General features: G+C 44.7%; 1 protein-coding gene across 1 annotated transcript in view; it reads right to left on the minus strand.

Moving 5' to 3' along the window:
* Window positions 1-27,024, minus strand: part of LOC120764945 (microtubule-associated protein 1B-like) — a 103,553-nt gene that overhangs the window by 76,367 nt on the left and 162 nt on the right.

The raw sequence follows: 27,024 nt of genomic DNA on the forward strand, positions 1-27,024 counted from the left end.
TAACATCTGTAACATGGCCTTGTCGATATCCCAAAAGGGAGAAGACAAAAATTGAGTGACAGAAAAAGGAGTAACAGAGGTCCAGTATGGCTTATACTCCCACCTCCCATGCCTATGGGGTTGCAACCCACAGCAGGTGTATTTGATCTTCTTGGTGGCGAATACAGAGGCCAATCTGGTCTTGCCCTCTATTTCCTTGTCACTTCCTCTTAGCTAATTTCCAGACAAATCGTTTTTGACACTCTTTAACTGTCGTTTCCCACTGTTCTTCAGGTATCTCCCATTCAACAGGCACTAATAATTCCCATCCACAAAACAAAGTTATTATTTCAGTTTCTTTGAATTCTATTTGGATAGGAGATCGATTTGGTCCTTGACACTTCCTGCAACGAGAACGTCGCTTGTGTGAACTACAATACCAATTCTTTCCACAATTTAAACATTTACATTTAACCCAGCTAGCATGTCTGGTATTTGGGTGGATCAAACAAGGTATTTGGTCTGCCACTGATGGAAGTTGCAACTCCTCTTCCTCCTTGTATAAATCACAGGCTAAGGCGTGAATACAAGAGTTCTCTGTCCGAAACAGTCCTGATCCTCCTGTTTGGAGTGGAAGTATTCCTCCCCAAGGAGGGTATCTGAGGCGTCTCAAAACTTGTCTAGATGGAACTTGAAACCACTGATATAAGCTTGGCCTTATCTCCCAATTAGGTGTGATCCTGGGTATGTTTCTTGGACCATTTGGGTCGTCCCAGTTCATTACCACCCAGTCCCCGTTTAAGAGTCAGTTTTGTATCACCCGGTTCAGATGTAATCGTCCACTCCTTAGGTTCATCCACAGGTCCTTTGATTCTGCTGGCGTGGATCCACCCTCGTTCCTTGGTCTGGATCGCGGCCTCGGTCATCAGCAATACCTGAAAAGGATCTTCCCATTGAGGAGTTAAAGATTGTTCTTTCTAGGTTTTTACTAGCACCCATTCCCCTGGATGAACATTATGGATTTTAAAATCTAAAGGTGTGGTTTGAGGGATTATTCCTTTCAACCGTAAGTTTTCAAGAGTTTTTTGCAATGGTGTTAACGTATTTTTTTAACGCTCATTTCCCCTACCTCATAGGTAGCATTTTCATGTTGGGTGGTTAAAAAGGGTAACCCAAACATCATTTCATAGGGTGACAATCCCAGGTCTGACCAGGGTTGTGTTCGGATCCTTAATAAGGCTAAAGGTAGGCATTGTACCCATGACATTTGGGTTTCAACCATTAATTTGGTCAAAGTTCTCTTTAAAGTCTGGTTTATCCTTTCTACACGACCAGAACTCCATGAGCTACCCCCTGTTCTACATTCACATACAGATGAAAGGGTTTTTTCTAGTGAAGGTAAGCTTAAAGCTGGTATTGAGGCTAATTTTAACTTTAATTTTTCTAATTTATCAGCATCTTCCTTGGTCCATTTTATATTATCCCCCTCTGTCAATTTTTCATACAAAAATTTTACTGCCTGTGTGTACCCCTCAATCCATAATCTACAATATCCCAACAATCTAAGTAGTTTTCTGATTTCCCTCTTTGAAGAGGGAGGTGGAAGGGATAGAATTCCTGCAATTTTTTTCTGGACTGAGCTTTCGACTACCCTTACTTATCAAGTGTTCAAGATATTTTACTTCTAGTTCTACAAATTGCAGTTTCTCTTTTTGATACTCTTAATCTTTTTTCTCCCAGAGAATTTAAAAGCTTTATTGTAGCTTCTCTAACTTCAACTTCATCTTCCCCAGATAGTAGAACATCATCCACATATTGGATAATTTGTATTCTAGGAGGAGTGGAGAAGGCTTGCAGTACTTTTTTTTTTTTTTTTTTTTTTTTTTTTTTTTTTTTTTCCCTAAAGCTTGCTCAAATAAGTTTGGAGATTCCGTGAACTCTTGCGGTAATTTCGTCTACCTGAGCAGTCGCTGTGGTTACCGAGGGAACGGAGCTCGGGGCTGCAAGGGGGGAAGGGAAGGGCATAGCGCCGAGGCTTGGTCCTCCAAGGGCGGAGCGTAGGCGGGGTTTGCTGCCGGGACCGGCAGAGGAGGGGGCAGTTCTGGGGGATACCAGAGGGGAGCGTGGGCAGCCTGCACGGGGCTGGTGGCAGTTGAGTTAACGACTCCCGGCAGAGACAAAGGAGCGGCGGCAGCGCCCAGCGCAGCCGGCACGGGCAGGGCAGCCGGGGATCGGGCAGTGGGGGAGGCGATTGGAGATAGGACGGCTGGGACCGACGGGACCCCCGGCACGGTCGGGGCTGCAGCCCTAGACTACGCGTTAGGAGGGGCCCCCGGCACGGCCCCCAAGGCGGCTGCAGACCAGGCGGCTGGGGCAGACAAATTCACCGGCGGGGCCGGGGCTGGGGTGTATGCGGGGACCGGCACAGCTGCCGGGGGCTGCGAACCGGCGCTGGGGACGGGAACCGGGGCAGGCGGGGCTGCCGGAGGCTGCGAGCCCGCGCTGGGGGCGGGCAGGGCTGAAGCGGGACCTGGGACAGGGGGCTCGGCCGCGAACGGCGAAAGCGCGAGCGGGAACGGAGGGGGCAAAGCTTGCAAAGGATCCCACTCTATTCCCTTCTTTTCTTTTTGTTCCCTTCCCTTTTCTTTTCCCTTTTTCTTTTCTTGTTTCATCTCGGACGTTTCTGATACATTAAAAATTTTTATTCTCCTAAAATCTCCTGTCCAACATGTGGCATATTCTCTTTCTTCAGGATTAAATGGTTCTTTTGAATTTACAAATATATTTAGAGCCTGACAGATCCAGTTCTCAAAAGAGCCATATCTTGGCTAATAAACGTGGTCAGATCTTATTTCCTTCTCTGCCCATTCTATCATGCAAAATTGTATAGTCTTTACCTTTTCCTTTTTTTTTTTTTTTTTTTTTTTTTTTTACAAGGGTTTTTATCCCAGTTAGCTAACATAATGCCAAGAGGGTTATTTTGAGGTATTTCTGTTGGTAATTTTTTTACACTCTTTTTTCTTGCTTGTATCCAACTTACTGTTTTTCTGTCCTATTTTTCAAGATTTTATCAATTGGTCCCCCACCTCTGTTTTTCACTTTCTCTTACAACCTAAAGACCATTTCTATCTATGCACACACACAAAAATCCCTTCTATCACACACAAATACAATACACTTCCCTCTAAGGAGATATAACAGCCAACATTACATGTGCTTTCTTCCATCTACTCTTACTTCATTCCTCCTTTACTTTTATACACTCTTTCACACTCTTAGGACATGAAGCTTGTCACCAGAGAATCGTGGCTCTGTGTGTCCTCCCCCTATAGGTGGGCCTCTGAGGAGGGCTCAGAATCTGGTCGCCCCAGGTGCCGATCCACTTATGAGGCTAATTTGCGTGTCACTTACACTTTACTGCCCCCCCTACTCCACACGCCAGGAGAAAAAGGGCTGAATTGCAGGTCACACACACGCTTTTCCACAGCCCCCCCACCTGCCCGGGGAAACTATGGCCGGTTTTTGCAGGTCACACACACTTTGCCACAGCCCCCACCCGCCCGGGGAAACTGAGGCCTATTCGCAGGTCACACACACACTTTGCCACAGCCCCCCACCCGCCCGGGGAAACTGAGGCCTATTTGCAGGTCACACAACAAAACAACAACAAAACAACAACAAAACAACAACAAGGTACCTTTTACTTTTAAATCACCTATTACAATTTTAGGTGTTACTGGCCAGTCCCGGTGCTCTTGGATATCCCCTCAATCCAGCTGTGTTGTCCAACCCCAGATGCTCTCGGGCACTTTAGCCCTCAATCTAGCTGTGTTGTTCAACCCCAGATGCTCTTGGGCATAACCTCAATCCGGCAAAACCCTGGGTGCTCTTGGCACAATTCCTCAACGCAGCAGGTTTCAGTCCTGGATGCTCTTGGGCACTTACCCCTCAATCCAGCAGACTTTTTGCTTAACTCTGGGTGCTCTTGGGATATTAATCCCTCAACCCAGCAAAAGTTTTAGTCCTGGATGCTCTTGGGCCCTTACCCCTCAATCCAGCAGACTTTTTGCTTCACCCTGGGTGCTCTTGGGATATTAATCCCTCAACCCAGCAAAAGTTTTAGTCCTGGATGCTCTTGGGCAATCACCCCTTAATCCAGCAGACTTTTTGCTTCCTAGGGGTCCCACCCCTTTTCTAAAATTCAGTCCCAGTTTCCCTGGGGGGGTTCTCTCACTCTTCTTATCACTCGCTTCGTCTCTTTACTGGCCGTCTTTCTCGCGAAAGAACGGAAACGCAGCGTCAGAAACTCCGCACTCGCTTAGCAAGTCTGGGATAACCAGCTGCCTCTCATTCACACACATTCATCCCCCCCTTAACCGCCCCTCCAAACCAATACTTACCTGTCCTTTGTCCTTGGGTCTTTGTCTTCGTGTACACTTTGGTCTTAGGGGCTAACTACCGCGGTTTTAGGGAATCTTTTCCCTTTCTTTGTTTTATTGTCTCCTCTTGTCCATTGATCGTAACCTGCATCTGCCGGTCACAGCAGGAGAACACAGAGCGAGGCTGCCAAACTGGGCAGGGCGCGCCGTCCTCACTCCTGATTCTCCTAAGGCACCAGCAGTGAGGTGTTATAACCATCCTCTGCTACCATAATTGTGATAAACGCCAATCACTTGTTTTAAAATTTTGAAAGTTTAATAGTAAATAAGATGGTTATATAAATAGAATTAGAGTAAAAAAATGGAACAGTTTTAGAGTTAGGACAATACAAGACAATAAAAACAAAGTTACAGACGTCTGGGTGCCTCTCCCGAGCTACAAGCTCTGAAGAAGGACCCCTGTTAACAAAAATTATCTCTTAAAAGCAATAGCCTGTTGAATATTCATACAATTTATACATAATGCATAAATTCCATTCTAACTAAGAATTGTCTCTGGTTAGTATCACTTTTTTCCTTTAATCTCTATGGCGTCCACTAGGCTGAGAAAAGCAGGAGGAGCTGGTCTCTTCTGATAAGAAAGTAGTAAATTCTTTCTTCTTTGAAAGATTTATATTTTCCTGTGGTTGGTACATAAAAACTACATTTTAACTACAAAACTACATTTACCATACTATCAAAATATTAATACCACATTAACAATTAGCACAACATAACACATATAGTAAATATCTTGCGTAGAGCCATATAATATGCACTTTTCACACATATAACATCAATACACAGGATCCAAGCAACCAATAATTAACAATAAACAGACTAGACTCAGAAAGGTAACACCTTGGGATCTCTCATTTCTCTCAGAGGGACAGGGGAACCGGGGGCTGGCTTTTCGCATTCTGGTGGTTTTTGCATTCCTTTCTGAGATTTTACAGCCGAATACAGCTGCACTGCCAAATTAAAGTATTTTAAAGCGTTTTTGTCTCCCAACTCAGCCAATTGGGTAATTTTCCTTCTCACAGCGCCCCAAAACTCGGCGCTGCTGATCTGGTCGGGGTTAGACGTTAATTTTGAGGAACTAAGGATTTTTTAGGAAAGTTAAGATAATAAGTTGCTGAATTAGCTGAAGTAGATAGGTAATCTTTGTTCGCAGTTAACAGAAGCCGGATCTTAGATAAGCTACCCCGGATCTTGTAACTCATTTCTTGTCAGGTTTATGTTTATGTAGTTGTCCTTGTAATGAAAAACAAAATGTGGTAAATAGGACATAAGATAGCTGCAGATTTCCTGCTTAAAGGACCCATTGAACACAGGAAACTGTAAGTTGTACCAAGGAATCATTTGTCACGAATGCATTGAAAAGGTAGAAAGGTCAGGACGAGGAAGACTCATCTTACTTCCTCATTTTAGGTGACCCCTCCCCAAAATAGACCCCCGACTCATTTTAAGAAACAAAGTACGCATGCTTAATAGCCTTTTTGCCAATTAGCATATGAAGCGAGGAATGGGAGGTGACAGGGGTATGAATATGCATTTGTATTTTGGATATTCAACACTTTTGTAAATAAAAGACTTTGTAATTACCTGTGAATTTCGCAGTGCGAATTAGGGAAATATCCCGCGTGCTGCCCGGCCGTAATAAACATACACTTTCTAACTTTAAACTGTTAGAGAGTTTTTGTCCATCACAGTTGGGTATCGATACTAGATCGATACCCATATTTCTTTAATAAATCATTTTGGCGAGCCAGGTAGGAGACTGCTCTCTCTGGCCGTGGGGCCAGCAGGGTCCAGGACCCCTCTGGGCGCCCACCCGGAATTTTCTGGGAAGAGGGCTCCTGCAGTCCCACTGACCACCCGGGCTGTAATAGACTATGAACACAAAGAAAAGTTCCAATAGGAATTTATTACATTACAGCAGGCAAAGCAAAGGCAAATACAGCGCTGGACAGCAGGGGAGTCTTGCTCCACCAACTGCCGTGAATTGGCAGGTTTTTAGTCTTGCTTTTATCTTGCTTCTTTCCTCCGGCGATGTATGTGTGACGTGTTGCTGGGAGGGTCTCTTTCTGTCCCTTGGTGGTCGCAGAGATGAAGGCTGTAGTTGTAAGCTGGAATTCCTGAAACTTAAAGCTGATTAAGCAAGTAGAGAGAGAAAGAAGGAATGGGCAAGGGTCTGTTTGCCTATAAGCTTAGATAGTAACATAGTAACTTCCTGTTATCTTGAGTTATTTGATCTCCAGTGAACAAAAAATAGTTAATGTTTATCACAATTCCCCCATTTCTCTTGTTCTTACTTATTTTTGTTCACTGTATCTTTGCAGTTCTTGTCTAGCTAACTCTAAAGTTTCTAAATTTTCTTCTTCAGGTATCTGATCATACTTAGTCCTAAGAAGCATAAGATGTGCCGCTTCCAGCCGGCTTTTCACTATAGTAATCAGTTTATTAAATATACATGGTCCAAAGGTAAGCCCGAGTGCCACTAGAATTACTGGCCCCGCAATAGTAGAAAGCAGTGTGGTTAACCAAGGGGAGTGGTTGAACCAATTTTCATACCAATTTTGATGGGCTTCATTTTCTCTTTTCCGCTGTTCTATCTGCTTCCTTAGTTCATTCATAGTATTGATTACTACTCCTGTGTGATCTGCATACGAACAGCATTCCTCTTTTAGCGCTACACAAAGGCCCCCTTGTTGTAAAAACAGCAGATCTAAACCCCTTCGATTTTGTAATACTACTTCTGACAGTGATCTCACTGATTTTACTAACCCATCAATTGCTTTTTCTATTTTACTTAAATCTTCATCTACAGAGATTCTTAGTGCTCTAAATTCTTTCTGTTGGTTGACTAATGAGGTTATCCCTGTTCCAGCTCCTACTCCTCCTACAGTTAGAAGAGTTGCTATAGTCAGGGCGGTGAAAGGTTCTCTTCTCATGAGGTGATGTTCTGGGGTTGTGTGCTGTTCAAGGACATAATCTTTTGGATGATAAGCAATTTTCGGTATAATAGTTACTTGAATACAATAGTCATGGGTGTGATTGAAAACTTTTAAAGATAAACAAGGAGTAATTCCTATACTCTGGCAAACCCATCGAGTATTGGGAGCTGGGAGCAACCAATCTGCTTTTTGTTTTTGCTTGGGGTTTTTCACAGTGATGTTACACAAATGTTCTCTATTAGGGGGAACAGTACCCACACACCGTCCCTGTCCGGTTACCTGAGAGAGCGTTACTCCTTGAGTACTTTCTTTAGTCTTTTTCCAAAGGCATTCTTTTGGATTAGTCCCATTTATTCTTCTTGCTTTAGCCGTTACCCCAATGGCTTCATAAAAAGGAGGTCGGGTGTTATAGCAAAGCCAGCATTCTCTTGTTAAATCAGGGTTTGTTCTATTTAGAATGCCATAACTAGCTTGCATTATTTTCCACAGAGTACCATATTTAGAGGCTTCTTCAGGGGCATCAGCCTGAGGCACTGTTAATTCTCCCGATCCCCTGCTATTTGTAGTGTTTGTCCTGCTCTGCCTTACTACTAGTACTGGGTTTGGTCCTACATCCCCCCCCCCCCCCCCCATCTCTGGTGAATGGGGAGTGGGTTCCTTCTTTATTTGGATGATATTCCCCCTATCTCTCCCGGGTTCCCAATGTCTAACTCCCCAATTTTTACCTAATAGCCATTCTTGTTTCTCTGGTTGGGTGACATTGAGATAAACAAACGAGCAGTCCCCTATATAGGTCATTTCTCCTGAAGGACCCCTCCATGGCTTTGTGCATCCTGCTGGTCCAAAGTCTGCTTGCAAATATTTATCATGCCCTCCCCTGGGTGTCCAGTCAGAGGCGATTGTTTCACAGCCCCAATATCCACAAAAATATTCCCCAGGATAATTACAATATCCTTTACCGTGATTTGAGCTTGGGCACATGTAAAATCCCGTTAGGTTCAGTACTTTTCCACAATGATCTATGTTGGTCAGATCACACAATCCTACTCTGAAACTGGGTGCTCCTACAGTAGTTACAGTTTGCAAAATCTCATTGTCATCCCATCGCCATAGTGACCATTTAAAGGGTTGGTGTGGTAGATTGTCTAAGGCATTAATCCCTCTCAAGTATAACATCAGCAAAAGAAAAGTAATCGGCTGGGTCACGTGGTGAGCATCATTGGGGGCATAGGAATGGGAGTATATCTGAAGATTGTTCCATTTCATAGACTGCAACCTGTCTCTCTGCCCAGGGTCCTTGCTCTTATTCCCATTCCTGAGGCAATTCCTCAAATATTGTTTTGTTGTCCCACCCTGGGGTTTCTTTCCTCCACAGCTTTTTACCCCTCTGCCTTTCCCGTCGACTCGGTTGCCTCGAGCCACGGGGGGTACCATCTTCTCGGCAGCAGGGATATTCTTCAGGAGGTCCCCGGGGGCGACTCTGTTGCCTCTTGACATAGGAATCCCAGTTCTGATACTTAACCGGGGGTGGATCACACCGGATTCCCTTTAGGCGTGTGCGGCAGGTGCAGTCAACAATTTCAGCTATGAACGGGATAGGCTCATTAGGGTGATAACAATAATATTTTGGTTCAATCCCTAATGCAAAAATCCTCCACCACTCTTTTGATTCTTCTACTAATCCCTCATATTTAACTTTATATTCTAGAATCCAATCAGTTATGTTCCGCTGCAGTACCCAACAGGGGCTGCAAATTCCTCTAGGAGGGGTTCCTCGCCTACAATGACTCCACCACCTGTCCCCGCAGATTTTACAAATATAACAAACAAAAGGATAACAATTGCACTCTGGGTCTCTACACCTTATCAGAGTTACAAATTAATCTTTCCTCCGTGTAGTGTGGTTCTGGTGCATATTCTACACGGTGTCCATTCATTGATGATCTCTCCTCTGGATCCGTAACTTCAGGTCTCCGGGATTGCTTGTCACCTGCCACTCAGGAGTCGGTTTGCTCACTGGCCCTTTAATTCTGCTAGCATGGGTCCATCCCTTCTCTGCTGTTCTGACTGCAGTATCTGTAGTAAGCAATACAAGGTAAGGGCCCTCCCATTGTGGGGCCAAGGTTGCTTCTTTCCAGGACTTTATCATTACCCAATCTCCTGGTTGTACCTGGTGCAGTTTCAAATCTAGTGGGGGTCTCTGAGCTAACCTTCCCTTTTTCCATAGATTTTCCCTATATTTCATTAGGCTGGTAATGTATACATTCATATTTTGATCCCTCAACTTTGGATGATCTTGCGGTTCCTCTATATTGTAGGGCATTCCATACAACATTTCAAATGGAGATATTCCCATATCCGATCTAGGTTGTGTCCGGATATTTAGCAATGCTAATGGTAGGCATTTTACCCATGACAGTTTGGTCTCAATCACGAGTTTGGTCAATTGTTTTTTAATTTCCCCATTCATTCTTTCTACTCTTCCCGAACTTTGGGGGTGCCAGGGGGTGCGATAATCCCATTGTATTCCCATTATTGCCATGGTTTCCTTAATTATTTTGGATGTAAAGTGAGGGCCTCTGTCCGAGTCAATGGTTTCCGTGACCCCATATCTGGGAATAATCTGCTCTAATAGGGTCTTGATCACTGTTTGTGCCGTTGCCCTTGCCGTAGGGAATGCCTCTACATAATGGGTTAGGTGATCCACTATTACCAATAGATATTTATACCTCCCAGTCTTTGGTAACTCAGTAAAGTCTAGTTGGATGTTAGCAAATGGCCGGTATGCTGTAGGTCGTCCCCCCATTAAGGTTTTTCTTAAATTGGCCCTATTTACCTTTAGGCAGGTAACGCACCCCCTCACTACTTGCTTTGCCAAGTCATCTGCCCCAATACACATATGTTTGGTGGCGAATTGATCTACCAATGCTTGTGCCCCCCGGTGTGTTTTGCTATGTATTCTCCTCATAATATCCATAGCTATGGATTTAGGCAGTACAGTTCTATTATCTTCTGGAAGTCACCATTCCCCTTCTGGGTCTTCTCTCAACCCCATTCTTTTCATTTTTTCTTTTTCCTGCATAGTAAAACTATATATCTTTTGCAAATTCCCTCTGCTAGTCTCACGCTCTTTTCTTTCAGCCTTCGGATCTTTCTGGGGGGTAGATTGTGACGTCTGCAAAGCAGCCCTTCTTGCTTCCTGATCTGCTGCATTATTTCCCCTGCTTTTAAAATCCAATCCTTTTGATGCCCTTTCAGGTGAACAACAGCAATTTTCCTAGGTCCCCTCAAGGCCTTCAGCAGTTTCCTGATTAGATCCTGGTGAACCAGGTTTTTTCCCTGGGAGTTTATCAACCCCCGTTCTTCCCATATTTTCCCAAAAGTGTGTATAATCCCATAGGCATATTTTGAGTCAGTATAGATGGTACCTGATTTATCCTTCAACAACTTCAATGCCCGCAGTACAGCATAAAGTTCACAGGCCTGCGCCGACCAAGATCCACTTAGAGGGCCTGATTCGATATCTGCAAGTCCTTCTCCCCCAACTATTGCATAGCCAGAGACCCTTTTTCCATTAATTACCCGCGATGAGCCATCTACAAACAACCTATCCCCCTCTTCTAATTCTTCTTCATCCAAGTCTGGTCTTATTTTGGTTTGTTCTTCTATGGTAGATAAGCACTCATGGGCCAATCCATCCTCACTTGGCCTTCCATATAAGAATTGGGCTGGATTTTGTAAGGCTGTAACCTCCAGGGTTAATTTTGGGGAGTCTAATAGGATTCCCTCATACTTCAAGAGTCGGGCATCCGTTATCCATTTTTCTGCCTTTTGTTGCAAAATTCCCCGGATATTATGAGGGGATAATACTCTCAGTTCCCCGTTGAAAGTGATTTTATTAGCCTCCTCCACAAGCAGGGCGCAGGCTACTAGAGCTTGCAAACATGTAGGCCAACCCCTGCTTACAGGGTCTAACAGCTTAGATAAGTACCCAACAGGTTTCTTTTTCCCAGCTCATTCCTGGGTCAGTACTCCATAAGCTGTCCCACTATCTGTGTTTACAAATAGATAAAAGGGTCTCTTCAGATCGGGTAGGCTCAACACAGGGGCATTGACCAAATCATGCCGCAGAGCTTTCAGATGCTTGTCATCTTTCTCATCCCATTTCACTAGCCCTCCTTGGCTCAAATTCTCATATAAAAACTTAACCTTGGTGCTATAGTTCTCAATCCACTGTCAGCAATACCCCATGAGACCTAACAACTGCCTAATTTGCTTCTTGCTCTTTGGAGGCGGTATGGATAGTATCCCCTTTACTCTTTCAGGGTCTATTTTCTTCTCCCCCTTCCTTAGGTAATGCCCAAGATACTTTACTTCTTCTTCCACGAATTGTAGTTTTGCCTTAGATACTTTGAGCCCCTTAGCACTCAGGAAGTTGAGTAATCTCATGCTTTCTGCCCGTACTTTGTCCTCTGCTTCCCCAGCAATCAGGAGGTCATCTACATATTGGATAAGGGTCACTCCTTCCCCAGTCTGATATTCTTGCAAAATCTGTTCTAAAGCTTGTCCAAACAAATTAGGAGATTCCGTAAACCCCTGGGGGAGCACGGTCCACCTTAGCTGCTGTCTCCTATGAGTGACTGGGTCTTCCCATTCAAATGCAAAGTAATCCCTACTCTTCTCGTCTAGAGGACATGCCCAGAATGCATCTTTAAGGTCAATTACACTATAATATTGTTTTTCGGGACCAAGTCTGCTTAGCAGGGTGTAAGGGTTGGCTACCACCGGAAAACGAGCTACTGTCCTTTTGTTTATTTCTCTTAGGTCATGCACTAACTGGTATGATCCATCTGCCTTTTTTATTGGCAGAATGGGGGTATTAAAAGGAGACATGCAAGATTCTAAAAGTCCTTTGCTTAGTAGCCTCTCAATCTCGGGCTTCAACCCATTCTTTCCCTTTGGGGAGATGGGGTACTGTTTAACCCTTATCGGTGTCTCTGAATCTTTAATGATTACCAAGAAGGGGGGTATATTCAACCTTCCTACACTATCAGGAGTGTACCATACTTCTGAGTTAATTTTTTCCTCATCCTCTACCCTCAAGGGACAGAGTTTTATTTTGATTTCCTCATTTACTACTTCTATATTAATACCCATTTCTATAATTAAGTCTCTCCCTAACAAATTATAATCTGCTTCTGGTACCAGCAGAAGGTTCCCTATTCCCATTTTGGACCTCGATTCCACCAGTACATTCTTAATAACAGGGACTTCAAAGGGCTCCCCCTTCGCCCCTACCACTTGAGCAGTTTCCTTTGATATCTTACATCCCTCCGGTAGTACCTGGACTGTCGATCGCTCAGCTCCAGTATCTACTAAAAACTCAAATTCCTGCTGCTGAGGACCTATTGTTAATTTTATCAAGGGCTCTTGATGTTTCCGTGTCCCCAGCAAATGAAGCCCCTGACTCCTTCAGTCCTCTTTGAAGACTCTCTCATCCCTCAGCCGCTTCCTGCAGTTTCTCCGAAAGTGTCCTTTATTTCCACAGTAGAAACATACGCCTCCATCCTTTTTCTCTACCCGGGGAACCCCTCCCCCATTTCTCTGGGCCACTTGACTTGTTTTGGGAGGGGCATCAATTCTCCTAGTTTCTCTTACTGCTGCCACCATCATTCTTACTTGTCTCTTGTGACTCTCTTCATCTCTCCTCACATATACCTTCTGTGCTTCCCTCAATAGCTCATCCAGGTCTCTATCTTGCCAATTATCTAATTTTTCTAACTTCTTTCTGATATCTTCCCACGATTTAGCCACAAATTGTGTTTTTAGTAGTGCTTGCCCTAACGGTGTCTCAGGATCTAAGCCCGAGTACATCTACAGGTTTTTTCTCAAGTGTTCTAGCCAATCCGTAGGTGTCTCCTCCTTTTTCTGTCTCTCATTAAATGCTTTGTTGATGTTCTGCCCCCTAGGCACTGCTTCCTGGATCCCCTGTACTATTATCCCCCTCAGATCCTGCATATTGATTCTGTGATCCTGCTGCTGATGATTCCAATTGGGATCCTGCAAAGGCCACTTGGTGTCTGCTAAAGGTCCTTGTGCATGTTGCGAATCCCATATCCGCATCCCCGCTCGTCTAATCATATTTCTTTCCTCGGCCGTGAAGAGAATATTCAATATGGCTTGCAACTCGCCCCAAGTATAAATACTGGGTCCCAAAAATTGGTCCAGTCTTTCTGCCACCCCCAAAGGATCTTCCAGGAGGCTCCCCATCTCCCTCTTAAATTCCCGAACATCCCCAGAACTCAAAGGTACTGAAACAAACCCTATCACTGGGTGAGGTCCCTGCCCCCCCCCCCCCCACAGGCATTTCTCTTAGGGGATATAGGTTATGCTGTCTAGCCCGACCTCGGGTTATGGGTCCCTGCACTTCCTCGGGGGGCTCGGGATTACTCCCTGCTTCATGAGGCTCCATTGGAGATGCATCCGGAATCTGGGGGTTCTGAGGGGGTATGTAAGGGGTGGGATCAGTAAGGCTTCTTCCTCTTTACTCCTGTCTTTCTTTTGTCCTCCCTCTTTGAGGGGAAACAGGAGCACTTCACCCTCAGGTCTTGTAACCCATACATTAGCATATTCACTTTCTTCCTGACTAAAAGGAATTTTAGTGTTTACCCACAAGTTGAGTTTTTGCCTCACCCAATCTTCTGATGATCCAAAAATAGGCCAAAAAATATTCCGGGAAATCTCCTTTCCACCCCATACTACTACACAATAATGGATCATTTTAGCTTTATCTTTACCCCCTGTGTTAGGGTAATGTTTCCAATTGTCTAATATGAACCCCAGTGGGCTATCTCTAGGCACCGGGGGGAGTTTTATGGGAGTAGAGGGCCTGCTCTTCCCCTGTCCCATCTTCTGGAGTGCCCTCACACAAGTGTGGTGCAGAAGTCACTCGCTTCCCCTTGTTCGTGGATCACGCCCTCTCGGACAATGAGAACCGCACTACTGAGGGTCCACAATCGCTTGGAAAATCCGAGCTGCCGGTTCTCCTCTCACACACACACACACTCGCAGCACTCCAGGATACCCGACCCAGACCGAACGGAATCTTCCACACAGATACTCACGCGTCTTGCGTCTTCGTCCGGACCTTTGTGCACAAAGTTTATAGGGTCTGCCGGCTTCCTTTGCCTAATGCTTTGAATTTAGGTTCGTCGGTCCAACTGAGACAGGAATCAGGTCTACCAGGGCCGCCGACTGATCGGCGGGGCGCCCCCCCAGGCAGAACCAAAAATCCTATCTTGCAGGTGGATCCGAGTCACGGCACCAAATTGTAATAGACTATGAACACGAAGAAAAGTTCCAATAGGAATTTATTACATTACAGCAGGCAAAGCAAAGGCAAATACAGCGCTGGACGGCAGGGGAGCCTCGCTCCACCAACTGCCGTGAATTGGCAGGTTTTTCAGTCTTGCTTTTATCTTGCTTCTTTCCTCCGACGATGTATGTGTGACGTGTTGCTGGGAGGGTCTCTTTCTGTCCCTCGGTGGTCGCAGAGATGAAGGCTGTAGTTGTAAGCTGGAATTCCTGAAACTTAAAGCTGATTAAGCAAGTAGAGAGAGAAAGAAGGAATGGGCAAGGGTCTGTTTGCCTATAAGCTTAGATAGTAACATAGTAACTTCCTGTTATCTTGAGTTATTTGATCTCCAGTGAACAAAAAATAGTTAATGTTTATCACACGGGGAAAGACCAGAACCTGCTGGAACTACGGACAAAAGGTATGTTTATATTTGAAAATAGGTACCTTGGTATAGGCGGTTGGTAAGACACTGAGAGATGTCTCGTGCACAACATACGCCTCTTGGGTTTGTTTGTAAAAGTTGTGACAGCTCTGCGGAGCTTGGTATCAGTGGTTTGGTAGTCCGTGTCCCGTAGTGGGGACAGCGGCAACCTGTCTTTGTTGTGTCATCTTGCAGTTTAAATGTGCCTTGGTAGTCCGTGTCCCGTAGTGGGGACAGCGGTAACCGGTTTTTTTGTTGTGTCATCTTGCAATTTAAAGATGACTTGGTAGTCCGTGTCCCGTGATGGGGCAGCGGCGGCAGTAAAATAACCGGTGTTGTTGTTGTGTATTAGGAGCAGCGAAGGCTCCGGTTACAGTTTGTGGTTCAAAGGTACCTTGACAATCCGTAATCCGTGTGGCGAGCCCGTGCTGGGACGCGAAGGGTCCCGTTCTGGGTCGCGGAAAATCCCGATTGCGGCCCCGAGTGCACGGAGTGTGTGTGGTGTGAACGGATCCGTGTTCTGTGGTCTCGTGGTTTTGTGTGTTTGTGTCTTCAGGTGTGGAAGAATTATTGGTGCACCGTATGTATCGTGGTCTGTGGGAGTTTGTGTAAGCGTTTTGATTTGTGTGATTTTGGAGTGTGTTAGTAACCTGTGTAAATGGTTTTAGGAGTTTTGCAAGCTTGAAGTTGTAAAAGCCTTTTGAATTCCCAGCCTGATCAGTGGAGGGATACCTCTGTTTGCAGGACGGAAGGATTTAAAGTGTTTGTGTTGTATCCAGATTGTGTGCTGGAGGGGAATTAGACTGTGTGTGAGCTTGAACAGCGAGTGCTTTTGGCAACAAGATTTTGCTGACGTTTTGTTAGGTGAGGAAAAAAAAAAAAAAAGCATTTGTGTTAGTTTAAATTGTTTGTTTTTGAACTAAAAGGAGCAAGCGGTGTAAGGAGGTTTGAAACCTGAGCCAGCCCCAGGAATTGGGAGGGGGTGATTTGTTTCCCTGGTAACCGCGGGGGAATCCAGGCTCTGCAGCCTCGGGCTGCGTCTCTAAACTCCCTATAAAACCCTAAGAAGTTCTTTTGGCGAGTGAGTGTTTTAGTTAAAGGGAAAAAAGTTTTTGCTTGTTTGTGAGGTTTGCAGTTGCTAGAGTGTGTGGCAATATTTTAAAGTCCTGGTGGTGTAGTCCTTAACCACAGAGTGGAGAGGCAGCGTGGGATCAGGGTTACCCCCCCACCTCCTTCTCATGGAGGAATTTGTGTGTGGTGTCCCGGCCGAAATCCGTATGATTTTTCGGCGAGACCTTGTTGAAACTTCTGGTGGAGTGTGTTTGGGGTCATGAGGGACCCCTGGCTATTTTCTTTGCGAACCTAAAACGGTTGGTGTTTGGAGTTGGGTCTCTCTAAGAAAAGGCTTTGATTGTGTGCAGAAAGCAGAGAGCCCAGAACCTATGCCCAGAGCTAGCAGAAATAGCCGATAAATTTTTGGTGCTGAGAAGCGCAATTGAAGTAGTCTACTTTGTGTTTTGCAACATCTTGGACCAAAAGGGATTCTAACCATGGGGGCAAATGAGAGCAAAGAGATTCCCAGAGGAAGCCCTTTAGGGTGTATCTTAACACACTGGAAAGAACTGGTGGGCTGTGGTGGTACCGAAACTAAGAGGGAGCTTGCTAAGCTTTGTACACAATGGTGGCCATTATATAAACTTGATGAAGGTGTGAAGTGGCCAGTAAACGGTACACTGGACTATGAGACATTATTACAATTGATGCTTTTCCTTCGGCGTGAACAAAAGTGGCAAGAAGTAGCTTATGCTGATATGTTTTTCACTCTCAGGAATCATCCCGAGTGGCAGAGGGATTGGGGAATGAGGTCACCATCTGATCCTTTAGTATTAGCCCTTGAAAAGGATAATAAAGCTACTAAAGGGAAGCCCAAACGGTGTTGTAGTACCTGCTCGATAAATCAGAGGTGCACCCATCCTGACAAAGTATACCAAGCAGAGGCTTTGGAACAAGAGACAGAAGACATACTTAAGCCACCCCCTAGGAGGCAGGAAAGGAGGAGGGTGGTGGGGGATGCAAATTCAGAACCATCATTGACTCCAACCCCCCTCACTTCATCTTTAGCTTCATCTTTCTTTGGGAGGACAGCAACTGAGGTAGGGGTTTCTCCACCCACTCCTAAACTCCGGGATCCACCACTGCCTAGCAGTGACAGTGAGTGGGATGAACCTGAACCCCTCCCACCAGGTCCTAAGATTCCCTCACGAGGACCTATAGCATCAAGGACCCGAAAACAAACCAGAGTTGTCGTACAAGCACCTCTAAGACAAGCAATAACCTCTGATGGGGAAACAAAACTGATTAAGGTTCCCTTTTCCTCAATTGATTTAGAAATTTGGGAAAGGATTGCTAACGGCTATCGAAGTGATCCTATAGGGGTTGCTAAGAAAATGAAGTTTATGATTAAGCAGCATTCACCTGATTGGGCAGATCTGCAACTGCTACTTGATGCCTTAACAGAAACTGAGAAACAATTAGTTTGGAAAGTAGCTGGGGATCTGGCTGAAGATGATTGTAGGACAACACAGGAGGATGTTAAAGATGTATTTCCCCTTCAAGACCCAGGTTGGGATCCTAATGATGATGAGGGATTAGGACGGTTAAAGAGATACCAAGAACTGATAGTAAAAGGGCTAGAAAGAGCAATCCCCAAAACCATAAACTGGTTATTCTTATATGCTATCAAACAGGGCCCCTCTCAAACACCTTCTGAATTTCTAGATCACCTGCGAGACGCAATGCGCCGACACACCACCCTGGATCCTGGATCTGATGAAGGAACGCAGCAATTAATAAATTTATTTTTAGGACAATCCACAGGAGATATCAGGCGGAAACTCCAGAAGATCCGGGGCCCAAACAGCCGGAATTTAGAAACTTTATAAGATGAGGCCTGGAGAGTTTTTAGTAACTGGGAAGAAGGGTCTAAACAAGGGATGAAGAAACTAGCAGCAGCAGTAAAAGAAGGAGAAAAAGGGAAACATGGGCAAGGTCCACCAAAACAAGGACCACCCCAACTAGGAAAAGATCAATGTGCATTTTGTAAGAAATTTGGTCACTGGAAAAACCAGTGCCCAGAATTAAGAAAGGGTAATGAACATAGAAAAGGTGATCAGAAAAGGGAAAAAGTAGTTGCTCATGTAAAAGAGGACTGAAGGGGACCGGAGGGCCCTACCCTAGGGGACCCTCTAGTTATAGTTAAACTGGGGAACAAAGAAAAAGAAGTGAAATTTTTGATAGATACAGGGGCAACATTTTCAGTGTTGAATAAGGCCCTAATACCTGTAACCAATGACTATGTTATGGTAAAGGGGGCAACTGGCCAATCTGAAAGAGCTTATTTTTGTAAACCATTGAAGTATAAATTGGGAAAACAGTGGGGCATCCATCGATTTTTATACATGCCTAATGCTCCATCTCCACTTTTGGGCAGAGATTTGCTAGAGCAGCTGGAAGCAAGAATAATATTCAAAAATGGGGAAATTAGTTTGGAGGTAAAGGATCAACAATATGTAGAACTGTTAAGCTTACTGCTAATAACCAAAGAAATTGAAGTGGCAAGTGAAAAGGCAAATTTTAGGAAAATAATGGATCAAGTATTTCCAGGAGTGTGGGCCTCCAATATACCAGGAAGAGCAAAGAATGCACTACCAGTGCAAATCAGGCTTAAAGAAGGAGGACAGCCAGTAAGGGTGTAAACAATACCACCTAAAGAAAGAAGATATAGAAGGGGTTAGCCCAATTATTGAGAACTTTCTGCAGCTAGGACTACTGAGAGAGTGTCAATCTGATTTTAATACTCCTATTCTGCCAGTAAAGAAACCTGATGGGTCATACAGATTAGTACAAGATTTAAGGGGTGTTAACAAGGTAACTGAAGACTTGTATCCAGTGGTTGCCAATCCCTACACCTTGTTAACCCATTTAACACCTGAACTAACTTGGTTTACTGTTCTAGATCTAAAGGATGCTTTCTTTTGCCTCCCTCTCCATGAAGCCAGCCAGAAAATTTTTGCATTCGAGTGGGAAAGCCCTAAAACTAGAAGAAAAACTCAGCTCGCATGGTGTGTGTTACCGCAGGGGTACAAGAACTCCCCCACTATATTTGGGGAACAGCTTGCCAAGGATTTAGAGTCCTGGGAACCTCCACCAGGAGAAGGACAGTTACTCCAGTATGTGGATGATCTCTTAATAGCTACCCGGACCCAGGAGACATGCGTGGACTGGACGGTAAGCCTCCTAAACTTTCTAGGCCTGCAAGGGTATCGAGTATCCCAGAAGAAAGCCCAAATGGTGAGGCAAACAGTTATTTACCTGGGTTACGAAGTAAGTGCTGGACAAAGGACTCTGGGGCAGGATCGCAAGGAAGCAATATGCCAGACCCCAAAACCTCAGACAGTGAAAGAACTAAGAACCTTTTTAGGCATGACAGGGTGGTGCAGACTGTGGATTTATAACTATGGGTTGCTTGTTAAACCTCTGTATGCCTTGATCACGGAAGGGAGCAGAGATCTTCAGTGGACAAAAGATGCAACCCAAGCCTTCGACCAACTAAAGAAAGCCCTTATGTCAGCTCCAGCCCTAGGACTTCCAAACGTGAGTAAACCATTTTTCCTGTTTTCTCATGAGAAGCAGGGGATTGCCTTGGGAATATTAGCACAGAACTTAGGCCCGTACTGGAGGGCAGTGGCCTATCTTTCCAAGCAACTGGACACAGCAGCTAAAGGATGGCCAGGGTGCCTCAGAGCAGTTGCAGCAGTAGCAATAAACATCCAAGAAGCACGCAAATTCACCCTAGGCCAGAAGATGACTGTGCTAGTATCTCACTTGATGTCTGCAGTCCTTGAGGCAAAAGGGGGACATTGGCTCTCCCCACAGAGATTTCTGAAGTACCAAGCTATACTGGTAGAACAAGATGATGTTGAAATTGTGGTAACTAACATTGTGAACCCAGCTTCCTTCCTCAGCGGGAGTACAGGAGAACCAGTGATCCATGAGTGCCTGGAGACCACTGAAGCCACATACTCGAGCCGCCCAGATCTGAAGGACACCCCGCTTGAGGATGCTGACCCCTGGTTTACTGATGGAAGCAGCTATGTCGTCAGTGGAAGAAGGCACGCTGGGTATGCAGTTACCACAAGCAGAGAGGTAATAGAGTCTGGGCCATTACCAACTAATACATCTGCACAGAAGGCTGTAATAATTGCGTTAATCCGAGCCCTAGAGCTGGTGAAAGGAAAAGAGATCAACATCTACACGGACTCAAGGTATGCATTCGGAGTGGTTCATGCTCACGGAGCCATCTGGAAGGAAAGAGGACTGCTGAATTCACAAGGCAAGAGTATTAAACATGCACAAGAGATACTGAGGCTATTAGATGCCATACAACTACCTGAGAGAGTAGCCGTAATGCACATAAAGGCACACCAAAAAGTGAGCTCTGAATTGGAAGAAGGGAATATGCTGGCGGACAGAGAGGCAAAAGAAGCAGCAAAAGGTGAGGTACCTGATAAGGCTGTTGAGGCAGCATTGATTCCAGATGGAAAAGTTTCTATTGAAGGTAAGCCAGTGTACAATAAGGAAGATAAGAAACTTATCAAGGTAGAAAAGGCAAGTTATAATCAGGAGGGATGGGCTGTAACAGAAGAAGGGAAACTTGTAGTACCCTCCTATTTGTTGTGGTCATTAGTACAGAGGGAACATGAGACAACACACTGGGGAATAGATGCCCTGTATAACCATTTGAAAGAAAGAATCATAGCCAAGAATTGCAGGGCACAGTGATACAAGTAACTCGTCAGTGTAGTCTTTGCCTCCGAACTAACCCTAAAAATACCCCAAAGCCTAAAGTGGGACAAATTGGGAAAGGTTGTGGACCTGGGCAACAATGGCAAATTGATTTTACAGAACTGCCCAGGAAGGGAGGATATGGTTACCTATTGGTGTTAACTGATACCTTTTCAGGATGGCCAGAAGCCTTTCCTGCCAGGACAGCTAAGGCCCGAGAGGTGACCAAAGCGCTGTTGCAAGAAATAATACCACGATTTGGAGTTCCAGCCACCATATCCTCAGATAGGGGACCACACTTTATTTCGAAAATTGTGCAGCAAATAAGTCACCACATGGGAATAGACTGGGAATTGCACACCCCATACCACCCTCAATCTAGCGGCCAGGTGGAAAAGATGAACCATTTGATTAAACAACAAATTGTGAGATTGGGGCAAGAAGCAAATTTGCCCTGGCCTCAGGCTCTCCCATTGGCCTTGTTGCGAATTCGGACAAAACCAAGAGCAAAAGAGAAACTAAGCCCTTTTGAAATATTGTATGGAAGGCCATATGCAGTTCAAGAGGGAACAGCATCCATTCAAGTAGGGGAAGAAACCCTACATGGATATATGGTGGCCCTAAATAAACAACTTAGAGAAATTGAGAAATATGTGGCTGGAACTCAAAACAGAGAACTAGATGGGCCAGTACATGATGTACAACCTGGGGATTATGTGTATGTTAAGTCTTTTGCAGAAAAAACCTTAGAACCACAGTGGGAAGGACCATTCCAGGTGCTCCTCACTACCTTCACTGCAATCAAGATCAAAGAACAGAAGGCCTGGATCCATCACTCTCGAGTGAAGAAAGCCCCAGAAGGAATTTGGAAAGCCACACCAGGCGATAACGAACTGAAGCTGAAGCTCACTCGGAACAACGAATAAATGGACTAAGAGTTATTTTGGACATTATGTGGAAAGTTGTAACTATTGTAGTAATTACCTTAACCACAACAGGAGTCAACGCAATACCACGAAGGTATAATGTGACTGGGATATACCAGTGCCAAGGAAGAGCCTATGATCCTTACTCTCGTAAGGCTTTAAACAAGATACTAAAAGTCACAAATGCAAGCTTGTGGGAGGGAAGAAATGTTTGGGGATGTAAGTATGCATTCGTACAGGATGGGTTCCACGAGGCTTACCATCCACCCATGAAACTCATCAGGGTTAGTCCTGAATGCTGTGATAAATGCTTGAGTACATGTCTAGAGTTTAGGCTCAAAATAGAAGGGTGTGCGATAAGAGGGTATGACATTGACTTTAACATCACTCAGGTATGTACTGAGTACCATAAGAACCAGAACAAGATCACTCCACCAGTGCCAAGAAAGGCTGTGATCACCAAGATGCCAGCTATTCCAGAAGTGGAGGAACAAATAACTCCTGTAGTTACCAAAATTGGGCCATATGCTATTAAGAAGACAGGAGTTCAGAAGCTGATAGTTAACCCAAAGTGGTCTTTAAAACGAGTAGAAATGGGAGTACGGGTAAATGCTTCACACGTTCGGCCAGAATGTGCCCCATTTCTCAGGAACTCCTTTATGGACTGGACTACTTGGCTTCAAAAAAGTATGCCTCCCAATTTTAGGAACAAGAGGGATCTCACTGGATTGCTAAGAACAGGACTGGGAGTGCTGAACACAATAGATTCAGAAGTGTTACTGATGCCTCAGTGGACTTAATACACCCAATAGTCTCCTTAGGATTAAACCATGAGGGAACTGTATTGCACCCTTCTGAACACAGAATGTGGGCATGAGAAATTAAAGGAAAGTGGCAAACTATTAATCTAGAGCCCTGTACTGTGAGGAGACAATTAGGATACATATGTGAAGGGACATTAGAGGGTGACAAAGACACTTGTTTAGACACAGACCAAAGTATTTGTCACTTTGAAACACATCCAGGCAAACAGACAACTTCACTTGTGTATATAGGACAAGGTTGTGTCTGTCTTAGGACAGCATGCCCCATCATAAGGATAGACAACCAAATCGTGAATGAGACTCAATTCAATTTGTGTGTTTGCAATTTTGTTAGAATTAAGGGATGTGATTTTTCCTATCGAGTACCCGTAATATCACATCAATATATAAAGGCCAACCTAGCCACTGTGCAGAAGATACTGCCTGTGCCCATAGGAATGAATTTGACTTTAGTTGCTCAATTGCTGAAGCATCATGAATTGAGAGAAATCTTAAAAGAAATTAGAGATGAAGGGAAAAAGACATTAATTACCATACACCATGACACAGAGACCATCAAAGGGGTTTTTAAAAGGCTTGAGGAACATTTGTCTCATCATTGGTGGGATGTGCTTTTTGGGTGGTCACCAACAGCAACCGGAATATTGAATACCTTAATCCACCCTATAGTTGTGTTGCTTATTTTGGTCAGCATAAGTTTAGTGTTATCCATTGTAATACTTGTTTGGAATTGGAGGATGCTACGATGAGTGGCAGCTTTAACATCACTGTCAAAGGCGTATGGCTTGGTCTTGAGAGACACTAGCTGTACAGCTTGGATAGATGAGGAAGACTCTGTATACTGAGTAAAAGAATTTACTCATTTCAAACAAGAAGTGGGGAATGAGACGTTAATTTTGAGGAACTTAGGATTTTTTAGGAAAGTTAAGATAATAAGTTGCTGAATTAGCTGAAGTAGATAGGTAATCTTTGTTCGCAGTTAACAGAAGCCGGATCTTAGATAAGCTACCCCGGATCTTGTAACTCATTTCTTGTCAGGTTTATGTTTATGTAGTTGTGCTTGTAATGAAAAACAAAATGTGGTAAATAGGACATAAGATAGCTGCAGATTTCCTGCTTAAAGGACCCATTGAACACAGGAAACTGTAAGTTGTACCAAGGAATCATTTGTCACGAATGCATTGAAAAGGTAGAAAGGTCAGGACGAGGAAGACTCATCTTACTTCCTCATTTTAGGTGACCCCTCCCCAAAATAGACCCCCGACTCATTTTAAGAAACAAAGTACGCATGCTTAATAGCCTTTTTGCCAATTAGCATATGAAGCGAGGAATGGGAGGTGACAGGGGTATGAATATGCATTTGTATTTTGGATATTCAACACTTTTGTAAATAAAAGACTTTGTAATTACCTGTGAATTTCGCAGTGCGAATTAGGGAAATATCCCGCGTGCTGCCCGGCCGTAATAAACATACACTTTCTAACTTTAAACTGTTAGAGAGTTTTTGTCCGTCACAGTTGGGTATCGATACTAGATCAATACCCATATTTCTTTAATAAATCAGGGGGACACCCGCAGAAAATGCGAATAAAGCCAACGAACAAAATATTTTAAATCACTTCATGAAACTTTTAACTGAGCACTCTGTGCAACTGAAATTAAAGTATAATACACTCTCTTTTGAACGACAGAGAGTTTTACACCCATCTCTCCCGATATATGTCATTCCCAAACTAACAGCCAGGCAAACTGAAACCGAAAATAAAACTTAACTGCGGTTTTTCTTCCCTAAAACCGAGTCACGGTCTCATCTCCGCCCACTCGGGGAACCACAAAAGCAAGCAGGTGGCTATAAAAACCCGGAAAATTGCCACTGTGCGAATCTGATTCGCACCGAACTAAAAGATTAAATAACAAAAATAACTAAAGACGGTTCTCCGGAAGGTTTCCAACAGAGGTCTGGGGCAAACCCCAAGCCTCCGGGCTGCGCAGCCAAAATCCTTTATCAGGATTCCTGAGGAATATTCCTCCCAATTGGGTCTCCCCCCCCGGGGGAAGCCCACCAAAAGTAAGTACCGCTTGCGATACTCACCCCTTCCGTGGAACCTGGAAAGCCTGGAGTTGTCAGTCCGTCGCCCGAAGAAGACTCTGGGGGTGCTCCAGAGCTGCCTTCTTCTTCCCCTGGGAGCAAGTTTCTACAGAAACTGCTCTTACCAGAGGTAGCACAACGTCCAAGGACTGCTTCGGGCTCTTCGAAGCCCCAGTCCGTGCCACGTGGTCCACTCCGTCCGGGGGACCGTGCGGTGGGCGCCGATACTGTCGCTGTGGGTCCAATCCCGCGTGGGTCCAAGCTGCTCTGCTGGCTTGGAGTGCCCCTTGTTGGGCTCCACTCCGTATAGCAGTGTCCTCTCACGCCTGGCAGGCGTGCAAGCTAGCTCAGTTCTGCACTGCTACTATGAGGATCGGTCAGGGTTACAGGCAGGGCGAGTAACCTCCTCCCGGTGGGCTCTTGGTTCCCCACACCAGCGAGTGGACCTGATGGAATTGCGACTGTGGGGACGGAAAAAGAGTCGTCTCTCTTTAGGCAGGGTAGAAGGTAGTTTATTAAGGGGACTCCGGCAAGGAGCTCCGCCTCAGACCACTGCTGCCCAGAGAGAGCAGAGATCAAAGCTTGACAGCCACTTATAAACGGGGGAAGGGCTGACAACGGGTCAGCCAACCAGGGAACACGGGGGTGGTAACAGGGGTGTCAACCTTTGAACCATTAACAAATCACAGAAGGGTAGGAGGGGATTCCCCGGGCACCAGACTACCACTCGACACCTCTCCTGGATCTTTCCAGAATCCAGGGAAGGGTCTTGAAGTGACAGACAGGGCAACCACGAGGAGAGGGGGCGGAATTGACAGGGACAGGTGCAGGGAAGGAATGACTGACAGAAAATGTCTGCTTAAATACCTAATTCATAAGGGGAAAACTATTACAAAACACAAGGGGGTACAGTGGACTAAACCACTACAAAAATAACTTTAAAATCTTACAAAAATAACTTAATAACTCAATAAAACAACTCTCACACCACTACACTGCACTGTTGGTGGGAAGGAGGGAGAGGTTGGGGGAGGGGGGTGAAAGGTGTTTTTAAGAGTTTCTTTTACTTTTCATCATCCTGCTCGGATTTTATAAGTAATAAACTCACTTTATGTCTCTCAGTTGAGCCTGTTTTGCCCTTGGAGTGTTTTGTCCCCATTCTTATCTCAACTCATGAAGCCTTTGTTAAATTTTCTCTCCTCTGTCCAGCTGTATCAGAGGAGGGTGAGTGAGTGGATTTTGTGGCTGCCTGGCATCTGGCAACTGTCAAACCACCACACAGAGTCATTTCATTTCCCAATAGAAATTGTACTATGTCAGTGCTTCTCAGCACTGGCTAGCAATGTAATTATCACTAATTTTTACAACCTTCAATATCACTAGCTAAATTTGTTATTTTTTTCTTTGAGCTACATCCTCAGTTCTTTGGCTCTACTCTAGCAAGTTCATGAAGAATTGACAGAACTCTTTGGGGGCACTCTTCAGAGTCCATTGATCATGTCATACAGTTTTTGAAGGACAGATCACAGAGATCAACCTAGCATCACCACCACATAGATGGTCATTCTTCTCAAGGACCTAAATTTATCTCAAGGAACCAGATTTCTTTTCAGGCACTTTTTCATATGCAAAAAAGGCAGCCAGAGCTACCAAACAATGGCGTAACAGAAGAAAACCAGCTGTAGTTTCACCACAGCTGTCTTCATCAAGAAAAGAATTTGGTGTGTTATGAGGAAATGAGTGCTGGCTAAGTGGTGTGTTTCTGCCCTATGTCTTTGAAGCTTTATCAGAAGTCCAGGAAAACAGGAAAAAATCAAGGGGCTTTTTTAATGTTTTTCATATTTGCTTCTAACATGTCCTTTTGTCTGCAGTTAGGAGCTTCTCTCAGCCTGTCCACTTAATGGAGCTTTTATGACACATCTGTCGCTGATGGTGGAGACAGGAACGTGACATACACACGCTGAAGTTCATGCAGCAACAGCCAACATTTATTGATGGACAGCCCCTTATATAGGGACTTCAAATTTCCCGCTCATACACATGTGATTGGTTGAGGTCTTAGTACTGCCCAGCTCACTTGACCAATTATGTGTGCATCCATGATTCATAGGGATTGACTGGGGTCCCTTTGAGCTTGAATTCAGCCAATCACTTTTATACCTGGGAACTTGTTTGCCTCTAACTTCTAACGAATTAGGCTGATTGAGAT

Source organism: Hirundo rustica, chromosome W (assembly GCF_015227805.2).
Source record: "Hirundo rustica isolate bHirRus1 chromosome W, bHirRus1.pri.v3, whole genome shotgun sequence".
Lineage (NCBI taxonomy): Eukaryota > Metazoa > Chordata > Aves > Passeriformes > Hirundinidae > Hirundo > Hirundo rustica.